The sequence below is a fragment of the Rhagoletis zephyria genome, unplaced genomic scaffold, assembly GCF_001687245.7.
Source record: "Rhagoletis zephyria isolate East Lansing unplaced genomic scaffold, Rhagoletis_zephyria_1.1 Rzeph_scaffold_01808, whole genome shotgun sequence".
Taxonomy (NCBI): domain Eukaryota; kingdom Metazoa; phylum Arthropoda; class Insecta; order Diptera; family Tephritidae; genus Rhagoletis; species Rhagoletis zephyria.
This window is the reverse complement of record NW_016158892.1, coordinates 86,723-94,986: the sequence shown is the minus strand read 5'-3', so window position 1 is coordinate 94,986 and position 8,264 is coordinate 86,723.

The following is an 8,264-nucleotide window of genomic DNA, read 5'->3' as shown; positions in this document are numbered from 1 at the left end:
GAGTGTCAGAATTAAAAAAAGGAGGCACGCCACTTTGACTCTTCATAACTTCTTTTCTATTGCAAGCACATATATGTACGGTGGTTCTTTTTTACATATCTACACATTACATTTGCATAATCTACACAACATATGTAACCTGATTTTTGTTAATAAACCAGCGAAAATTATGTGTCCGAATAAAAATTGGCGAGTCACGTGAAAGTTCGAACTAATTGAGAATTGCCCATATGCATAAAAAATTGTATTGTAAGGAGCCGATTCGAATTAATAAAAATTAATGTTTTTTGCTCTACGGTCGATTTCTTCTGGCATGATTGAAGGTGATGCCACATATTCACTTACGATTGCTATAAATTTTGTTTCCATTTTTCTATGTTTTACAAATTTGGTGGCTTCAAACTAAAAACAAAAGCACCAAACTCAAAAATGTTCGCGTTTTGATTACGCACTAATTTTAGTTCGAAAAGCACAAATTTGGCAACAGTGACTGTAAACAAAAGTATTGTGTGACGTCAGCGAATGGGTGGATGCTGTCAAATCGACGTAGAGACCGCTAATCCTGGTCCGCGAATGGCGCCACCTTTATTTTCTGCATCGTGGCTCTGACTAATATTGTTTAGTTGGGAGAGAGCGAGAGACCAAGTTTAGAGTTAGGATTGAGTAAGAGGAGTAGAGTATTAATTTGCTACGAGTATTAATGTATCGAGCTCAATGAGCCGGTGAAGCGGTAGCGCAAGACGTAACCCTTTTACTTTATAGATATTATTCATTTTATTGATAATGGATAAATTACCTTTACGACAATACCAAATGCGTTCGTATCTGGCCAACAAAATTGTGGATTTTTGCCCGCTCAGAAACCACTGTGCTATGTGACATTCCACAGAAACTAGGTGTCATAGAAAAACGCAAAATGTAAGATGCAATGTATGTGTTAAAGAACGTCCAAAATCAGGGGTCAAATCTTGGCGGACGTGAGCGAGTCGGCAATCGTACGAACACAAATTACGCGAGCCATCAGTCTACTGAACAAATGGGGATTACGACAACGAAAGCAAACGTATTAAAATTTGCTGGAAGTCGAAGAAGGTTCGAAGGTCACAATAATGTTCGAATTACATTTTTTCGTTAAACTTGACCTCGAGGTGTACATATTTGTTTTTTAGAAAAATTAAAGCAAAAGTTGTAAAAAATGCGACCAAATCCGTAATTAATGTATATTGTCATTTAATTTGCAATTATGTAATTTTAGTGCTTTAGGTGGGTCAATTGACATGTCTCTTCCGATCGCGACCGTGACGATCCACTTGTTAGCAACGCGGAGCTGAAATAAGGTCTTTCCGCCCGCTGCACATAATACATATGTAGGTAAAGGTAGACTAGAGACTAGGCCTCGCCAGCTACCCAACAAGTTAGACAATATACATTTATATAGGTTACTAGCCGGTCACGGATGCGCGAGGCTTCGCCACGCGCTGAATGTATGCATATGTATGTATGCACATTTACGTATTTGGAGAAAGTAATCATATATCATCATGTACTTCGTTTATTATATATGTACATAAAAAATCTTGTCTAAATCCGTTCAGTAGAGTGGTCGCCTCTCCTTTATACTATGTATAGAAGATAGTCGTTTTAAATAGGTGGCAACCCTACTCAAAAAACCTAAAGTTTTTGCACATGCGAAGGCCATGCACTTCCATTTGGTACCTCATTTTTTTATCCAACAGACGGTGAAGACCTTATAGTTTTTAAACAGGTGGCAACCCTACTCAGAAAAATAATACATCCAGAGGCTAATTCTTTTCATTTGGCAGGAACGGTGCAGAACTGACGCCTACGCTTATTAGAATTTAACATAGTAATTTTCTTATCAGGTGGCAATCCTATTAAAATTCTAAATTAAAAAAGTCACTCTCCTATCGATACAGAATATATTACAGAAAATCTCGTCAAAATCCGTTCAGTAGTTTTCGAGATTACCGCGTACAAAGAATCTCGACTTTCCTTTATATTATGTATAGATGTGCATACATATATCCAAATTAGCGAGGGAGAGAAGAGGAAAGAAATACGCGAAGAAACTAAACAAAACAGCGAAGTAAGCGTATTTTATTTGAATTTTGTTTTTCAAATATTTTTGACTGAACACTTAAGAACAATTATAGTGGGTGTATGTACATACATACATATGTAGATACTAAAGTACTTGTACATACATATCAGGGTAGCAAACTCATTTTTGAAAATTCCCCAATTTCGACAGTGAAATTCCCCGATTTAGCCCGAAATTTCGTAGAATTCCCCACCCATAGATATCTCTCCTTATTTTCAAACAAAAAAATTTACATATGTGTGTTTTTTGATATACTGCTGGTCTTTCTGTTTATTTTAATTTTAAGTGTAATTCATCTATGTATTCATAAACCAAACCAAACTTTTATAAAGTTAGTTGACAGATAAAGAATAAAAAATGTACGTATAATATTTACATACATAGAGTGGTCAAAAAATTTTATTCGCACCAAATTTTGACAAGTTTTCACAATTATTATTTTTTTTTGTTATTTAATTTGAGTTATTTTTTTTAGGTTTGTTCATTCTTTAACAAAAACTGCTCAAATTCAAGTTTAAGCTTTGTGCAATATTTAAAAAAAAATCCAACAAACTTTCGTACAAATTTTGAGCTTTTTTCCGAAGGTGTTGGGGTTTTTTCGATATAAAACTAAATTGTGTTTACTCGCTATATGAAAGCAAATGCTACAAAGCAAATTCTAAAAAATCAGCGGTTATTTTTAGCCATTTGGAACTTTATTATACTAGAAATGAACGAGTTGTAGTTTATGGCATCTAATGAATGTAAAATTATGTATAAATGATAGCAATTTGCTACTGTTTAATATTTACCTTTGTGAGATACGAAAAGCAAAAGTCACAGCCGATGGCGGCAAAAATAGAAATTTCAAATGACAATTTGTAAATAGCGCTTTCATTGTTCCCTATTCGTTGCCAGACTTGAATATTTAATAACTCAGGGATGCATTATCAGTACTTTTACTTTTCTTGTGCAACTTTTTTAGTTCATAATGAAATAGAGAAGCAAAAATGAAAAAATTAGTTAACACCTAATTCCTCACAAAAAAACAGTGCATCCACCGATTCCTCACGAAACTGAACGAAACTGTTATCATAACGAATTAGGAGACGAGTAGTACGTTCACTTTCGTCAGGTTGCAGACAGAGTGGAAGCGAAGTCGAAGATAAAGATGAAGACGAGACAAGCTGGCGAGGGTACATAGTGGTAGACGAATACGATGCAATGCCATTAAATGTGTTCTTACACGCATGGCCGTAGCCAGGTAGGGCCAAATTTTTGCCTAGATATTCAAAAATAGTACCAGGAAATGCGTGCTCGACAAATTCGCCCACCTCCCCCCTAACTTTCAAGTTTTTTCCTATATATATACTATATAACAAATTACACACTCAATGTTAACAAAATAATTAGTAAATTGATTTAAAAAGTGGATATGTGGATCATCTGGTTCTGTATCAAGTTATTCTCTCTAACTTCAAAGCACTTCCATTTAAAAAGGGTAAAAACTTGGCTGCAGTCGACAATGAGCGAAAATGGATTGAACGGTAAACTATAAATAAATTTATAGTGGAATTGCTTATTACTTTGCCTTAAGGTTTGTGTCTTCTAAGCGTACATCGAAAATTTTGTATCACAGAACCAATCTGAGATTATTGATAAAACTATAGACCGGGTTGTTGAACCGCCAAGACGTTTACTTCTTAAGTAATTACAGCAGATGGCAATAAACACATAGCGCACATAAATTTTTATAATAAAAATAGCATATTAAAGGCTGCTAATATATCTATTTTAAATTATAGTTAAATCATTAGTTAGACTTTACTACAGAAACTAACTAACTAATGATCTAACTACACTATATCTATTTTCGCAACTTGGCAAACTCCAAATTGATTTTACACCCATGGCTTCTTCGGCAAATTTTCTTAGAATTACACGTAGAATCCTCCAATGCTATACGCGCATAATAAGAAAAATTGCCCCGCCCTAGTATGTATGTAATAAAATAAGTTTAAGTTTTTTAACCCTAGAACCAGTGGCGTAGCCGGGGGGAGGGGGATTTGGGGGGACAGTGAAATGAAACTTTTTATTTTTGAATTAATAACACAATACTATTTTACCCTTCCGATTTGTAATTTTTTTATTTCAGACTGATGAGAAATTATCTTTTAATGAATATATAAAATTATCTGTTGGTGGATTATGTATTTGAATATTTGCGAAATACACTAGCCCATTTTGATTAGTTCCCCACAGTGTTGGGAAATAAAATGGTTCCTTCAGTACGAAATCAATACAAAAACTGTACTTTTCGACTGTAAATTGTATCGACTTTTTCATTTGCTCATATGCATGCATGCACACATAGATTCCCTTCAAGACCAATGATTTGATGGTATTCACGGGAATGTTNTTTAATGGAAGTCCAACCCGTCACAGCCATTTTATTGTTTTTTTAACCTTACTTTGAAAATACGAAAGCTTCCCATCGTTTAAATAAAGTCATTTTATTAAAAGTATAATACATATTTATATGAGACAAGTAGAGACTCGTCCCACCCGTAGGGTTGCCAACCGTACTATAATATATAGCAACGGTGGGAAAACGCGGCTCTTTGCTTAGCAATGTTCGGCTCTTTTTACTTTCTCTTTGCTTAGAACATTTTGGCTCTTTTTACTTTTTAAAAACATATTTCTTTGCTGGACATTCTTTTCCATTGTGTTGGTTTTTTATTTTATTCNTGATTTCCTAGAAATGCATATTTAGAGTATGCAGTTTTGTAGCCCGATCAATTCAAATAAAGCGCANGTGATCGGAACATTATCCGCAATTGAAGAATAAAAATTGGCTTTCTGACTTAGGGCCGTTCTCTCATCTAACCTTTAGATTACCGGCCAATTTATCGGCTCGATATACGAGTTTATTATTATTATTATCAGCGCATTAATTTCTCGAATCTATAAATTGTAGCCTTTAAAAATTTTTAACCAACTTTAAATTTTGGTTTGGTTTTGGTTCGTGGGTCAGATATATTAGACATTTTAACCAAGGTTTTGGCTTTTGCTAACAGTGGCTCTTGCTCTTTATTTGCNCTTTATGAAGGCGGTGCTCATTTTCTTCATTAAAAAAATCGTCGAACATACTTAGATAATATGGAAGAAAATTACCGACATCGTCAAAAATATACCATACATCAACTNCCCATCCGTTCTGTATTATATGGGACAGTCCTCTTTTTATGTCCTTGGTCCTGGTAATTTATTTATTTTATACGGGACGCCAAATGTTCTGTATTTCTTTTAATGTCCGGTATTTGTCCCGTATTCGGTATTCTGGCGCCTTTGCGTTAAAATGACATTTTTATGACTTTTGATTTTTAAGTCTGGACGCTTGCGATTTTAATTAAGGAGCACATACATATGTAGATGGTTTCTGAAGTTATAATTTTGCGGAGAAAAACTGGGTATTTGTGAGTATGGATCGAAAATCTAATTATTATTGTTAAAAATTTCTAAAAGAGATTTCACCAGTATTTAGCTTTTCAAGGGTTTCTTTCAACGCATTTCACGTTGAATATTCAGTAGAGCAGCTGATTTTAGTTTTTTTCAAGAACATCATCTTTAAATTGTCACTTTTTCTCACATTTTACTTTAAAATTTCATACTATGTTTACTTATATGGATTCCAAAGCCCACAAAAATACACACGGCTTGCTGTCCAATGTGCCGGGTGTGGAGGCAGTTTCAAATTTTGTGAAGAGAGAAGGTATTCATTAGCCGAAACTACATCTAATAAAAATACTTGCTGATTGAGAAACTCCAAATAAGATGGCCTACCAGGAGAATGTTGTAAAAGTAAAGAAGTTCTCAATGATGGAAGAGTACGTTTTACATTCAGCCCGTTCCGGATGACAATAATCCCTTGAATACCACTCGTGTTTCAAAAGTAGTTGCATAGGAATGTTTGAAAAAAATTTTGCGGGGTAAAAGTCCCGAGCACAAAGTACAAAGTTATGGAAAAATATTCTACGAATGTGTGACGTTACAACTGAATATTTATGTGCTGTTTTCACAAAATATCGATAAAATATATGCCAAATAAAATGCTGTGTCAAGGCTAATAAATCTAGAATCATTGAAAAATATTTTTAAAACCCTTCAGCTTTTGTGGAAAAAATTAGCAAAATTATTTTTAGTCCCGTATTCGGCTGCCATAAATATGGTCCCCGTAGATATGATGGAACATTTGAAAAACTTGAATTTGTCTTTAAAAGGAGAGAATAAAAATGTTTTTTATTGGTCGCAAATTATTTTAAGTTTTGTAGCTAAACTACGTCTTTTAACTCATGATCTCAAAAAAAGAATATCTCATAATTTTCCATGGCTAGAAAAAAATATTTGCACATGATTTAAAAGCAGATTTTGAAGAAAGATTTGCCCAATTGAAATTATTTAAATGTACGTGTGCATACTTCATAAACCCTTTTTGTATCTAACACAATTGAGGATGAATTTGCAATATCCGAAAAACTCCTTTTTAAGAAAAGCGAAGAAGAGTTGGAGTCTTTGGAATTAAAAGAAGATAAGGCACTAGAAATGCAAGATAAAGCTTTGCATTTGCTTGGATTCCGGCAACAAGTACCAGAGTTAAAATATCCGCTGGTGAAAACAGATGCGTGACGTATATTTAAAATTTTTAGTACAACGTATAACTATGAGGGATCTTTTGAATTTTCTTTAATATCAATCTTACATACATTAGAATAATAATAAAATTAACAATTGTTGTTGTTTTTTGAGGCTCTTTGTAGCATTTAGAATTTACATATGGCTCTTTTCGGCTCGGCCTTGCCCACCCCTGATCTATAGTATTGTACTATTTTTTCGATATGCGTACTATATACTGTTGGAAAACATATAGTATTCAAAAATACTATATTTCTTCAATTATAAATATATTTCAGTAATATGCAAGAAAAAATTTGTATTAACATGGATGACCTTTATACTGCAATAGCAATTATTAATATAACCCCAGATCAAAAATGGCAACATTTTTAAAAATACTTAGAATGAATTACCAAATTAACTTAAAATTATTTCATTTCTGCTCTTTATTCTGCAGCTTCGGCACTCACAAAAGGGTTTTTTCTATTAGCCACTACCTCACTAATAAAAAATTAACTTTTGATTTATATTAATTTAAATATTGATTGCAATACTTGCATATGATACTTTCAAAGAAATATATTTTCTGTAGGGGAAATGCATGAGAAAGAAAAAAATATGTATACCTAAAAAGCCTTTTTACTTTTTCTTTTAAATAAAATACTATATATATCTGAAATGTACTATATTTTTTCAGTATTCTTTGAAAAAGTACTATAAATTTCTTAGAAAATGTTGGCAACCCTACTCACCCGTCACAAAATACTGTCCCACCCACCACAAGCTACGCATTTTTTTTTCTTATATGATAATGCCATTAACGCATAAAATAGGCCTTAACATTTTATTAGCTACTTATGAGAAAGGCGCTTTGAACGAAATATTTATAGTTTGTCTAAAATTGGGCAACGAATCCATCAACTCATAGAGGCGGGTGTCATCGTTGTCCCACCCACCACTTTTGGAAAATGTAATTTTTCCGTGTAAATTATATAAATAAGTTTTATACTTGATTAGTTTCGTAATAATCTGATATCTGACTTCAAGCGTTAAGATTTTGAGACTTATCCAATAAATGGTTAAAGTGAAATGGCTTAAAGTTTCAGTAAAAACGAGTTTAAATGTCCTACCCGTCACATTGGAATGCCCTATTTTCATAAATTTGTCCATTTTGTACACTCCAGCCTAAAGTTATTGATTTCGCAGCTGAATTACACCAATTCACTGAACCTAGCACCTAGCAAATTTGGCACGTGTTGAGAAGAAATCGGAATCAATTAGAAAATGCAATGTAAAAATTAGAGCCAATGTCTTATTCACAATTGTCTAATTCACGAATTTACATAAAATCAACAGAAAGTTTAGGATCTCAAAGTCATCCACATTGTAAAATTAGAAAAATTGTAAAATGTGGTAGATATTAAGCTTACGGTGGTAGATGTGGTAGAAACGCAATTTAGCAAAAAAGTAGTAGATCTACCACAAAAGT